This window comes from Ceratotherium simum, chromosome 34 (assembly GCF_057802395.1).
Source record: "Ceratotherium simum simum isolate JZ-2026a chromosome 34, ASM5780239v1, whole genome shotgun sequence".
NCBI lineage: Eukaryota > Metazoa > Chordata > Mammalia > Perissodactyla > Rhinocerotidae > Ceratotherium > Ceratotherium simum.
The window spans coordinates 29,872,918-29,887,863 of NC_141933.1; positions in this window are offsets into that span (position 1 = coordinate 29,872,918).

Here is a 14,946-nt window from a genome sequence, read left to right on the forward strand (position 1 = left end):
AGGAATAATTCTTCTATGAATGTTATTGTTCAAGTCTTTCTGTGGACACATGCAACCATTTCTCTTGGATATGTACCTAGGTATGAAATAACTGGTTAACTTTAGTAAGAACTGCCAAAGAGTTTTCCACAGTGGTTGTACAATTTTATAATTCCACCAACAATGTACAAGACTCTCAGTTGCTCCACATCCTTGCCACCAAGTGGTATTATCAGACTTTTAAATTTTAGCTCAAATAATTGTTGTTAGGCATTCTCCAAATGCCTAACAGATTTATAGCTAACAAGGCTGGATTAACCAGGACCCTTTTAAGTGCAAGTGACAGAAAGCGAGGTCAAACTAGCGTCAGCAAACACAGGAGCTTATTGGTTTATCTCGATGAGGAGGCTATGGAGACAGGTTACTGCTTCCCAACTCTTTCATGTTGTGGTATAGATAGAAAATGATAATGTATATGGAGCACACGGGGCAATCCTCAATTGAGTTGACTCTCGTTGCACTTGGAGGCAGCCTGCCCACCTCAGCCCAGCCTGGCCACCCGAGAGGCTGAAGAAACCAATATCTCAGGACACCTATAACCCCGCTGCCTCTGGTGCCCTGGCTGGGAAGCTCTGAGGTCTGTCACAGGTGGCACAACAAAGAATTGCTATTGGGGGCCAGGCCAAGAGAATAGAACTGGGGCTCAGTAATGCCAGAACTCACTCGCTGGTGCATCTCCCATCTCTGTGTCTCTCTTTATTCTCGCTGTACTCTTTCTCCACTCTGCCATCTGGGGTGGTGACCACCCAGAATCCTCAGCTTCAGACAACTTGCTGTTCAAGAGAACGGGCGGTGTGTTAGTTTCCCAGGACCACCGTAACCAGGTATCACAAACCGGGCGGCTTCAAACAACAGAAATCTATCCTCTCACAGTTCTGGAGGCCTGAAGTCTGAAATCAAGGGGTCCACAAGGACAGGCTCTCTCTGAAGGCTCTAGGGGAGAATCTGCCCCCTTGTCTTTCTCTTAGCTTCTGGTGTTGCCGGCAATCCTTGGTGTTTGTTGGCTTGTAGACACCACACGGCTTGTAGCATCACTTCAGTCTCTGCTTCCGTCCTCAGATGGTGTTCTCCTCATAGGTCTCTGTGTCTCTTCCCTCCTCTAAGTCATATTGGATTAGTCATATTGGATCAGGGCCTGCCCTAACCAAGTATAACTTCATCTTAATTTCATTATATCTACAAAGACCCTATTTCCAAAGAAGGTCACATTCACAGGCACCAGGGGTTAGGAAACATCTTTTTAGGGGACACAATTCAACTCACAACAGGAGGGCAGTCTCCCCTCCAATTCCTGACATCGGGGAAGTTCTGACGTGGGCCACATGTCCGGCCCTTCAGCTATCACCATGTCCCGAGGACGCAGCCACAGGCGCAGCCCCGTGACGAGGCCGGAGCTGCGTGCTGGGCATCAGTGATTTGACTGTCAACTGCTCAAAGGTCACATGGAGTAGAGAAGGAATTCCCCAGAGAAACCAAAAGCAATGGTGTGACCAACGTGTGCTAGGCAGATGAAAACAAAAGCTGCCACAGTTCCCTCTAAGCCATTAAGTTAAATCATTCTGGGTTTTAGGGTTATATTTATTACCAACTTGTTTTAAGAGGTTCTCCAAGAATTTATTTGGAGTATATTGGTGTAGGCATTTCACTGAGATACTTTTTAAAAATATATACCCAAATTACTGGTAACACCTACTTTAACACTTTTCTAAAGTAAAATTGTCAGGCACATGGAAGATTTCCTGACTGTTGAGAGAATATCGTGGATAAAACAGCGCCTGAATCTGAGACAAAGTCAGCGTAGGTGCATTTCAAAGAATGTTTTTGGAACAATTATGAACTATAGACATGTACAAATTGTTAAAAATAGTTATTCTGAGGAGTAGTCTTGGAGGTTGGGGGTTATGAGCTGTTATGGGCTGAATTGTGTCCCCCCAAAATTCATATGTCGAAGTCCTAACCCCCAGTACCTCAGAATGTGACTGTATCTGGAGATAGGGCGTTTAAAGAGGTAATTACGGTAAAATGAGGTCATACGAGTGGGCGCTAATCCAGTATGACTGATGTTCTTATAAGAAGAGGAGTTAGGACCAAACACACACGGAGGAAAAACCAGGTGGGGACACAGGGAGAAGACGGCCATCTACAAGCCAAGGAGGGAGACCTCAGAAGAAACCAACCCTGCCCACACCTTGATCTTAGATTTTTAGCCTCTAGAACTGTGAGGAAATAAATTTCTGTTGTTTAAGCCACCTGGTCTGTGACACTTCATTATGGCAGCCCTGGCAAACTAATACAGGGACTTAGAAAGAGCACAGAGGATTAAAGTAGTGGGCTGAGTTGATGCTCTGCCATTACCACTTGGTCATGGTGCGGTTTCCTTGCGACATGCCTGTTCTGCCTTCTCAGGCGTGCTATGTGGGAAAGTCAGCCAGCTTCAGGCGTGGGTCAGATTAGGTTCAGCACATTCATGATGTCCAACCTCTGTGGGCACAATTTCTGTCAAGACTGAGTTCATGACCTAATCTGGGCAAGAGAGGCTTGAAATGATGTCTACTAGAGGCTTATGGGAAAGAAACTCCCTTGCTTTTTTGAAGGCCACTGGGAGAGACCTTTGCTCTTTCTACAGGATGTGGAAGAGGAAGCAGGTCGCCCCTGGATCTAGTGGCAACCATCTTACGGCCATGATTTGAGACTGTTTTACCATGAAATGGTCCCCACAGAAGGCAGAGGGTAGAGAGAGGAAGAAGGCAATTGTTGGTCACATTGTTGAGGGTTGCATTGGGCCTTAAATGACTTTGCAATTACATGGGCCAATAAATGCCCTTTCTTACATAAATCTGTTACTTTAACTGAAAGCATCCTACTGTAATGGTTATAAAATAAAATATTTTTTTAAATAAGCATGTATTCTTTTATAATTTCAGAGAAATAACTAAAAGCAATCAAGAGTGTCAAAACCCAAAGAATTACTTTGAAAAATTCCATAATAAGAACAGTAACAAATAGGAGGAACTTTCTCTCAGAAGCCTATTTCTAAAAACCAAATGAAGTCATTACATGGAATTATAACAAACAATTACCCTTCACAGGTTATCTGCTGTGTGCCAGGCCCTGTCCTAAGCGTGTTATCCACAGTGTCTCCTTTAATCCACACGACAATCCCATGAAGAGGGTTCCGTAAATACCCCCACTTTACATTTGAGGAAACAAAGATTCCCAGAGAGTCAATAAGCTGCTTGGTGTTACAGGAAGAAAAGGCTCCAGGAGGATTGAGTCCTGGTGGTCTGACTCCAGAGCCCCCTCTGACCCAGGGCACACATCCTTTCCCAGCATGGAGCATCCAGTTCCCATCCTGACACCACTTGCCATGCAAGGCCAATAGCAGGCAAAGGAATTCATACTGGCAGAAGTTAAGCAACAGGAGGGAGGTCCCACAGCTGGTGATTATGCAAAAGTTGAACCACTGGGCACGGAGTAAGAAGTCTGAGAGATTAACAGGCAGGGTAATTGACACAAGGAAAGAACCACCAAAACTTAGCACTCAAAGGGCCTTACGGATTCTTGGTTCATCATCCTCTTTTTGTTCTTGAAGAGCTAAGACCCAAAGAAGTTTCATATCTTGCCCAGGGCAACACAGCATGATAGTGGCAGAAGGACAAATAGGACGCAGGTGTTCTGTCAATGAGGGCTTTTTTCTAACACACAGAACTGCCTTTGCTGAGCCGCATGTCTGGGGCGCCTGCTGAATATGCTGGATTTGGGAACTTTTCCCTGTCTCATGGAGTAGACCCAGCCCCAGTGCCTCTTCTTCTGAGAACAGCCCCTCAGTTTCCTGATGGAAACAACCCCTTCCCCCTTGCCTGTGACCCTGGAAGGACCGGTAAATCTCCCTCCCGTGGACACGTGACCTGAGCTGGAACAACAGGAATCTCCCTCCTGGGAATTTGAATTTGGGGTACTCTTTACTTTGATAATAAATCTCTGTTTTTCCTTAAGGAATGCAGAGTCAATTTCTATTGTTCACAACCCAAGGACCTGTATCAGTTAAGGCTTTTTCCGTTACAAGTGTTAGAAAACCCAAGCCAAATATGCTTAAGCAAAAAAGGGAATTTAGTGCCTTAGATGAGGGATCTGCAAACTACTGCTCTTGGTCCAAACCCTGCCCACCACTGGCCTTTGTAAATAGTTTTATTGGAATACAGCTATGGTTTATGTACTGCCTTTGGGTTTTATGCTGTAGCAACAGAGATGAGTAGCTGTGACAGAAACATTATGGCCTACAAAGCCAAAAACCTTTTACTTTCTGGCCTTTTATGGGGAAAGTTGGCCAATCCCTGACTTAAATAGATTCAAAGTCCAGTGTGGCTTGATCTAGGGGCTCAATGACATTTCCAAAACCCAGGCCTTCCATCTCTCAGTTCCTGTCTGCTTTGCTCCATGAGGTAGCTTGATTCTCAGGTTGGCTCTCCCCTTGTGGTGGCAGCCCCAGCAGGGACAAGAGGTTCCTCCCCTCCAGAGGCAAATAAAAATCTTGGGTCACGCTCATAGGTCCACACCAGCCTTTCCCTGTGATCAAAAGGATAGGACTTACTGATTGATTCAAATCAATCAGGACTCACCCCTGGAACTGAGAGTGGGGTAAACCAGGATTCTGGGGGGAAAGCCCTGATTTGCTACATTTGCTGAATTCCCTAGTATAAATATTTCTACCAGGACCGACTTCAAGCCATCAACATGTCGCTGAAGGCAAAGCTGGGAAGAGAAGCAGAGCAGCACACCGTTCTACAGTATCTCCACCGTAGGTAGAACAGATAGAAGTCTTCTCAGGGGCACAGACAATAATGAACTGTAGCAAAATAATTACAAAGTGATGAAGGTTGAGCATTTCTTACTTTTGCTCTTAGTATGTCATTGAATTGCACATTTATATAATTTAATTTTTAGTAATGGCCATGTTGTAATAACTGGCTTACACTTAACGGCTCTCCCTCACCGCCTCCAGCACAGCGTTGGGTTAAACTCGCACAAACCATTATGGGGGCTTCTTTTACCAGAATAAAAATAGATATTAGATGGTAAAAAAACAAAACAGACAAAACCCCACTGTGGAACACTAACTGATAAACAAGGTAAGATGGGAAACAGCATGAGGTTTTAAAGAAATAAAATATTTATACCATGGGTGAATGGAAGAGCAGTGTTAAGCAGGAGTCGGGCCCTGAGAGGCCAGAGATTTGTGTACTTATACAGGCCGCCTGTGATCACGAGCCCTCCAGGATTCCGTCAAACATCGGCTTATGCTGACTTCAGGTGGGCCCCCAAAGTGGGTAAAGTAACCCGCCCCGTCATACTGACAGCTGATCCAGACAGTTCTGTAGAAAGAAATCAGGCCACTTAGGAGGGCCAGACTCCAAGGAAATTTGAAGGCACAATCTCATGGTATACAGATAAGAATTAAATGCTGTGCCCATGGAACATAATTCACTGATAGCGCAAATGGTCTCTGGGAGCATTATTATTAAGTAATAAATGTCTTAGATCTGTACAGTGCTTGACCCCTCAAAGGACAGTCCTGTGCACCATCTGAGTTTGGCCCCATACTCCCTCTCTGGAGTAGACACCATCTCCACTTTACAAATGAGAAAATAGAAATGCGAGATGGTCATAGCTGGTAATTGACTGAGCTGTGCCTGTAATTCTAGTCTTCTGATTCCCAACTCTTTCTACTCTACAAGCTGTAATTCCACAAATGACAGGCTTTTGCCTTAGGATGTGTCCACGCACCCACAGGTCAAAGCTAAAGAACCAAATTGCCGGAAGAAAAAATACCGACATAATAGGTGCTTCTGTTCAGGTATTTATTTTCACGGCTAATGAGTCCATTAATGTATTTTGCATTAATTAGATATATTAGGGCATAAAATGGTGTAGGTAAATTTGGCTCCATCATTTGACTTGAAAAGTGGTGGATTTCAACACTTTTAGTTATGGATAATATAGGGGTTCAGAGTTCAGGTTCTGGAGACAGGCTGCCTGGATTTGAATCCCAGCCCTACCATTGCTAGCTGGGGGATGTTGGGCAAGTTGTTTCGCCTCTCTGCGGCTTAATTTCCACATCTGTAAAATGGGGATAATAATGGTGCTTAACTCATAAGGTTGTTTGAAGGTAAAATGAAATAATATATGAAAAATGCTTAGAACAGTGTCTGACACATCGTAAGCCCTTATTAGATATTAGTGGTTAGTACTTTTATCATAATCAACACTATGATCTTGATCATAATTATTGAGGCCCAACCAAAATTTTACTTTGCATGAATATTAGCTTCAGAAGCCAAACTTTAAATGGAAACTCTGCATTTGGGATTTGTTTATGCCTGCCATGGTCTTTAGTAGTAAAAACATCATACATTCATATCCATATATATTTTTTTATATTGTCCAATGCCTTTCTGAAAATACTCTCTCATTTACTCCTCCAATAACAAGAAGACTGGAATCATCTTCACACTGGACAGATAAGGAATCTGAGACTCGAAAAGGTTGGATAACTCAGTAAACAACTCAGCCGGGTCTCCTGAGCCCAGCAGCGACCAAAGGAAGCTGCACATCACCAGCCTTTTGGCTCCTAAATCACACGGCGTTCTTTGTTCACAAATCTTCCCTAATGGTCCAGGCTGCCTTGCGAGGTATCATGGCCATCGTCTGATGCCTCTCTGGCATCAGCACCCTTCCTTTCATTGGAGAATTTCCTCCTCCCCTATTCTCAGCCACACGTTTGGGCGGGACCAAGGCCACACCCAGCTCCATGCTGGATGCTGACTGTCTACTACAGTTAGCCTGCCTTAGACGTTGGCACGTGATTGGGTGAGGCATGGGTACGTGACCCATTTGGGCCAATGAGAGGTTGTGAATCCTAGGTCTTCAGCAGGAGACATTAGAAGAGATTCCCTGTCTTCTTGTGTCCAGTGAGGACTGAGGGCTACAGCCGCTTGATCTCCTGAGGGGGAGCAAGAAGCTATCAGGGCATGGGGGTGTGCCACGCATATGAGCAAAGAATGAAGGCAACAGTGATGAGGGCAGAGTGAAGATGGGGAGAAAATCCCAGTCCTTGATGACGTCATTTGAGCTGCTGGAAAAAGCCTCGCCGGACTCCAGCACCCGCTCTAGACTTTTCGATTATGAGAGTCATAAACTTCCTTTTATCATTGAAGCCTCCAAGTTGGGGTTTTCAGTCACTTGCAAACAAGAGTTCTGTCTGATAGGATGAGCCTTCCAATATGACCTAACAAGAACTCTGAAAAAAAGGAGAGATTAGGCTGGACTAGTTCTATAATCTTGACATGGGATATATATCTTCACAGTGCTTGCTCCCGCTTCTAAATTTCCTGTATTGCTCTTATTTCATACAGTACCTATTCAAAAGTTAATAATCTGTTTTATTTACCATCAGGAGAGGAAAAAATAGTAGTGGGTATTAAGTGCCTCTATTATAAAAAAATTGTTGCCAATGCGATTTGGACCGTTAGAGCCTGTCTAGTAAAAAATTGGGGAAATTCAAGGAAACCAGCTCTCAACAAGCTAAGCTCCCATGAACACCTTTTGTTATATTTGAGTCTCTGACCTTTGCTACCAAATTTAAACCTTCTTGTCTCTCTTTTCCCCCCTTCTCCCTTCACTCCTGCCAATTCTGTGACCTTCTTCATTCCAGATAGCCAGAACCTTCTCTGGCTATACTGCATGGTTGTTCAAACCTCCATCTCACTAAACCACTTGACCTTGCCCCTGAAATCCTGTCCTAGTATGGCTTATGCCTCCAAAATTTCCACCCTCGGTGTACATAATGATTCATGGCTGACAACTGCTCCACACATTCACGTCGGTCCCTTTCAGGTGTGTTGACGATGAACCCAAATGAACACCAACTGGCCAGGCTTCATGGATTCATCAGATCTCAGGATTGGAATAAAATTAGCTGGCTGCTAATCTAGTGGTTCTAACTGGTGTGTTTTGATCAGCTGTGTGAAGTATTACAAGCAGTTGGGTGTAAATAGTACCAAATAATTTACTTAAATCATTGAACTTAAAAAAGTAAAACAAAGATTGACAAACAGAACCTTTTTAAAATCAGGGATATCTATTTATCAGAAAACATCTGTAACAGTAAAAGTTCTCATATCCAAACTATATAAAGAACTCTACAAATCAATAAGAAAACTTGGTACTTGAACAGGTACTTCCCAGAAGAGGATATTCAAATGGCTAATAAGCATATGAAAAAGTACACGAACTCGTTACTCACTTGCAAGACCCCAGTGAACACCAGAGGGCCAGCCCCGTGGCTTAGCGGTTAAGTGCACGCGCTCCGCTACTGGCAGCCCGGGTTCGGATCCTGGGCGCGCACCGACGCACCGCTTCTCCGTCCATGCTGAGGCCGCGTCCCACATACAGCAACCGGAAGGATGTGCAACCATGACATACAACTATCTACTGGGGCTTTGGGGGGAAAAAATGAGGAGGATTGGCAATAGGTGTTAGCTCAGAACCGGTTTTCCTCAGCAAAAAGAGGAGGATAAGCACGGATGTTAGCTCAGGGCTGACCTTCCTCACCAAAAATAAATAAATAAATAAATAAATAAATAAATAAATAAATAAATAAATAAATAAATAAAAGAAAACCACCAGAAACCACAATGATAAACAACTGGAACTCTCATAACTCTTCGTGAGAACGCAAATAGGTATAACCATTTTGGAAAGCCACTTAGTGTCTAATAAGTAGTTTAGTATCTACTAAAGCTGAGCATGCACAACCTGTGACCCCTCTTCCCCTCCCAGGTATATCACAGAACTAGTCACATCACTCCGAACACAGACCCAGCTTGTGGTGAGTTGCGTTCTCAAGTCTGTATGAGAGGTGGAAATACCCAAAAAAGGCAAAATTCCTCTTGAACTTTCCTTAAATTTCCATAAAATACAATATACAGATACACTATGGCTACCATTTAATGTGTGCTGAACAGTTTATATAACGAAGTTCCTTTAAGCCTCACAACTCTATGAGACAGGTTCTATCACCCCAATTTTACAGATCGGCCCAGAGGTCACACAGCTCAGTTGGGAGAGTGCTAGAGTTTAAACCTGATCCCAGTCGGTCCCCACACTCTTCCATTCTGCACTACCTTTCCCGCTGGTTGCCTTCACGAAGGTAGGCAAACCCTGGAAAGGAGGGGAGGAGAAATGGGGGTTTGAAGCTCCCCTGTGACCCAGCTTCCCTCGCCCCTATTTCATCTATCAACCCAAATGCTTGCCTGCTTCTGGAAAGTGTTGCTTTGGGTTCTCCTCTTCTCCAGTTTCCCACCAAGAGGCTTGGCCTAGACCAGAAGTCCACAAACAACAGCCCATGGACCGAATCCAGCCCATCACCTGTTTCGTTAAATAAAGTTTTATTGGAGCATAGCCAGACCCATAAGTCTCTGTACAGTCTACGGCTGCTCTTGCTCTACATTGGCAGAGATGAGTGGCTGCAGCACAGACCACATGGCCCTCCATGCCTCAAATATTCACTGTCTGGCTCTTTACAGAAGAAGGTTGCTGACCTCCCGCCCTAGACTGATAAACTTCCCTTGCTGTCAAACCCTATAAAGACCAGGAGGAGGTTGATTTCATCATGTCCTGGTCCTAAACAACACGTCTCCTGGTCACCCACACCCCATCCCAAAAGAGAGACTTCTGGATGCTCTGGGTTCAAGAGAACTCTGAGGGGCCCCAAAGCTGCTTCTGCTCCTAACATTCCCACCCACTTCCTGTGGCAGCTAATGCTAGAAGGACTTGTTTGGGATAAGGTAACTACAGTCCTCTGTGAACTGCATTTATGTCTAATCACCCCACGGCACAATACTGGTTTTGCATATCCTCTACAATGTCGCATTAAATTTGTTGCAATCTCTATTTGATCCCAACACTAAACTCTGCTCGTGCATATTCCTCCATCATAACTAGTTACTCGTGTAATATGGCCAATTGCTCACAATTTACGCAAAATCAAAGGGAACACTGGTTAGGAGTGCTGGGTTATTAGCTTGTGCCCCAAATTAATTCTTAATGTGCAGCCGATGAAAGGAAACTACTACAAAGTTAACAGCCCCAAAGAAGTTAAGATTTCCTAAACCAAATATCAAGAGAGAACCATTAGTAAGTTTATGAATTGTGTAGTGATTTAAATTTTCTAAAGCCAAAGCTATCAGCTTAAATTAAATAATTTCTGTCTTGACTAAAGACTTCAGTAAAACAGCATTGGGATTTCCTAAATACATCTGAACTTTGCAAACATGAATTTTATACCAAGAACGGAGGCAAACTTACTTTCCTATCCTAATAGTTCAATTGAAGGCATAAGCTTTTAACAATAATAGCTACAGTTCTCTAAAATTTAAATTGGTCCAGGCTCTGATTTTATGTGCATTATCTCATTTAATCTTCCCAACAGCCACATGAATGGGTAACGTTATTATCCCCATTTTTCAGTGGAGGAAACAAATGTGCAGAGTGATGAAGTAACATGCAGAAGTTCCCAACGCCATCTAGACAGACCTACCTGTTCACTCCTTTGTGCCCCGTAGTGCCTTACACACATCTCATAAAAAGTTATCCATACCCATTTTCTACAGGGAGAAATCCCATTTATGTTTTGAGAGAGATTAGGCTATTATTTATTCAGAAACCATAGATTGCATTCCTGTTAAACACCACGCACTGTGTTTTGCAGGCATGGTTTCACTGTCTTTACGAAAGCCCTACCAGTCCTATCATCTTCATTTTTCAGATGAGTCACCCGGAATTCAGAAAGTTTGAGTAATTTGCCCACCATCACAGAGTTAGTAATAACAGAGTGGCAAGTACTCAATGGAGGAACAGGCGTTTGGGTGTCTGTCAGGTGCTTTGAGGCTCCTTCTGGAGAGCACCATCTTGAGACATCAAATGAATCAAGTGGGAGATGTTGGGCTATGATGGCTTGGATTGGGTAAGTTTTCATGCTGGAGCTGGGGCAGGGCCAAATGGCTCTGCTTACTAAAAAGAGTAAGGAATTTACGGTTCCCGAGAGGCAGAGGGAGAACAACATTAGAGGCTGGTGTGGGGAAAAGGGCACTGGAGGAAACCCTCCAAGCATAGTCAAGCAGGGACCTTGGAGGGAAGAAATCCTAAGGGAGATGTTCAAGTTGTTTGCAGTGGTATGTGTGCACGTGTGTGCGTATGCATGCAGTGGTGTGCATGCATGTGTGTGTGTGTGTGTATGCAGTGGTGTGTGTGCACATGTCTGTGTGTATGTATGCAATGCAACATATATCCCATCATCCCCTCCTCAGACGTCGCCAGAACACTGTCAGTAAAGTCCACCTTGCCCACTGGTGTATGAGGAGATTCTTTTAGGGTTACTCGATGAGGCGCCAAGATCTGGATTGCTGCCAGGCAAAACCAGAGACTGCCCACGTGGACGTAAGAGCACTAGCCCAAGGGACCAAGTGACATCCATTTGAGTGACATAAATCATTTACAGGGAGCTTATTTCAGTTCCTTCTTGCCAACCACTTTCTTCAACTGAATTAAGTACTCTTAGTACCAGCTACTAAACAAGAAAAAAAATGACTCATTTCAGGGCATTCGAGACTAAACTTCCATATCACTTACTATGAAACAGGCACTTTACCCATATTAACCCGTTTACCTGTCACAACAACCCTATAAAATAGGTGCCATTATGATCATTTTATGGAAGAGAAATTGAGGCCCAGAGAAGTTAAGCAACTGGATCAAAAGCGCACAGTTGCTGGTAAGAAGCACAGCTGGGACTTGGACTCAGGCTTCAGTCTCGCCTCAGGGCCCCTGATCTTAACCACCAGGCTAACCCACCCCGTGTGCTCCCTGCAGTGGGGTGCACCAGGGAGAATTCAGGAAGGGCAGGAATGGCAGGGCCCTCCACCTCCACCAGCTCCTGAGCTGACAGCGCCTACACACACTATCTAGTATCCCTCCTCAAGGTAGATCTCACTGGCAATGCAGGGGAGGTCAATGACGCTGGCGGCGCTGGGCCCCTATTTTGAGGTGTTTGGCTTTGTCACACAGGAAACGACACTGGGGATGAGAATGGACCCACAGCCAGATGTCTGGTCCCCAGCCCCTCCCTGCTCTGAGCACAGCCTTTTCCTCTGATGACATCTGAAGGGCAGGTTGGTCTGTTTTCTGCTCCTCTGCTGCTGCAGGAGACAGCATTTGGCAACACACCAAAGCAGAGCTTGTCTCTTGCCTGAACATGGGGACCAGGACAAAACTCTCTGGGATGTATTACACATCTTTAAAACCGGAGACACACTGAACTCTGAATCTCGGACATTGGTGTGGCTTAAAACTTCTTTCACAAAGTGGGGTGGAAAACAACAATATTAAGAGTGGGAAATCCCCAATAACACAGCTAACACCTGCTTTACTTCTCGCCCAGAGATTAGGTCATTGCAAACGAAACTCCGAGTAAATTTCTCACCTAGGGTGTACGCCAGGTCCCTCGCCTCTTTCCAAGAGGCAGAGAGAACTGACAACCTGGTGCAACTGGGAGGTGGGAACTGACGACCTGGTGCAACTGGGAGGTGGGGGAGGGCTCTCCTCTCAGAGGAACCATTAACTTTTAGAGTCATTTTCACGGTAACATTAAGCCATCTACATTGCGATTATGCAGGGAATAAACATTGATAGGGTGTTCTGGGAGCACAGGGACATGCCAACATCTGGAACCCTAGAGGACACATCTGCCAGCAGAGCAGCTCCTCCAGGGAGCCCCACACCGGGACTTAGAGGCTGAAATGGAAACACCTACTGCGACAGCCAGCGAATTGAGGAAGAGGCAGGTTGCCCTGTCTAGGTGAGAAACTATAGACTCTGTTCTGTCTTAAGTGCCAAGCATCAGGAGCTGTGCTCCTGGCCACAAAAATAAATGACTAAACTAGTAAAAATAAACACCAAAAGCTACTGAGCATCTGCAATGGGCCAGACACTGTCCTGTGTGTGCACTCTGTGTGTGACATTTCATAACAGTGAGATGGGTGCCAGTATTATGTCTGTTTTATAAGTGAGGAAGAGACAGATTAGATGCTCAAGCCCACTTATCTAGTGGCAGAGTCAGGACTTGAATGTAGGTTTATTCTAATGCTGGATCTCATGCTCTGATACTGCATCCTGTCACCCTATACTACCTCCCAAGTGGGTGGCAATAAAGAGCTGTGCCATCAGATCATATAGCACTCTGGCTGGCTCAGCTCTTAGCAGTCCTATATCCGAGCACCCACTCAGTGTAAAGCACGCCCAGTGAGCTGAGATGTAAGGAGCACCCCAATGGCATAATCTGCAAATGACATGGTGCTCTCCACCTTCAGGCAGAGTAGCCACCCCCACCCTGTGTTCCTCACACTTATACCTTCTCTTATTTTCCTATGTACCCTTTTCCTTCTTCCATTCCCAAAGTCGTGACAAGAGATAGTCAGATGACTCGCAGTAAGGGGCAAAGCAACTATTTTAATCCATCCCGTCTATGTCTTCCCCATTCTGAGTCATTCTCTACATCTCTAGATATATACCAGTAATTTATTTACATGTTTCCCCAAAATGGTATTCAGTGAGAAGTCTCCTTCCCACCCAAGCCCCTACCTACCCTGTGACCATCCCCAGGCTCTGCCTATTAGTATTTTCTTGTGATTCCTTCCAAACATTCTTTATGTATATGTAACATGCCACAAACTTATGTTATACTCCCTCACTCCTGCCTATTTTCTTGGAGATCTTTCCATGCAAACACTCAGAGCATCTTCATTCTTTTTTATAGCCGCATAGTATTCCATTTTATGGATGTACTATATTTACTTAACCTTCCCCCATTAATGAACATTCAAACGGTCTCCAAACTTTTGCTATTCCTAAGTTGACACTTTGACCCCTGTGTCTACATATCAACTTTTTAGAACTCAGGGAGAAGGAGGGAGGCTGATGGGTGTCCCAAAATTCGAACACTAGCCACCACTGCAATCTATCAGAGCAAAGAAGCAGAACGCACTCAGCTAAAGCCCCACTCTACGAAGACCTTACGGTGCCAGGAAAGACTGCCACACCACCTGTCCCAAGATTCCATGTCTCCCCAGCCCAGAACAAAAGTGCCATCTTGAACCAAGTAATCTGCACATAGAGCATTTTTAAACTGTGATTTCAGGGGGCTCATTAAGATAATACGCAATCTAGCCCAGCCTAGCCTTCCGACTCAAGAGGAGGCCAAGCAGGGAGGCCGTTAGGGCTGGGCCAAGCAACAGTCCTCTCTGCTAAGACACTCGCTTCCCCAGCCCTCCCCCATCCCAGCCAGAGATGCATGCCTGAAGCTGTGAAAATGGCAGCTGGGTGCCAGATTTGTCACCAAGAAGTGGTATGTAAGGAAGAGGCTTCTTCTCTTACACCTTCAATGTTTTTACTAAAAAGAGCTATGCCACGCAGCCACCTCTTTGACTAGGACTACCCCTAAAAAACGAGAACAATTTGGACAATTGGATGCCTTTTGATTTGTCCTAACATCCTCGCTTTCCCCAAACGCAGTTAGTGCATTCTGGAGCTATCTGCTCCCCATCCATCCCCGTTGTCGACGCTGTTGGTGGCCTGCCCACCTTCTCTTGGGTGGGACCATTTCAGGGCACACTGGCCTGGCTTTCAATGACCAGCATCTGCATCTCTTTGCCTAAGGGCTTTCTCCTGCTACCCATGTCCACTCTGCCCATGCACAAGGCAGGCTGGAAGGGCTCAGTGGTTCATACCACCACCACTGCCACCCCAGCAACCTTCAACCAATCACTGACCAAAGCTGGTATAAATAAATAACCC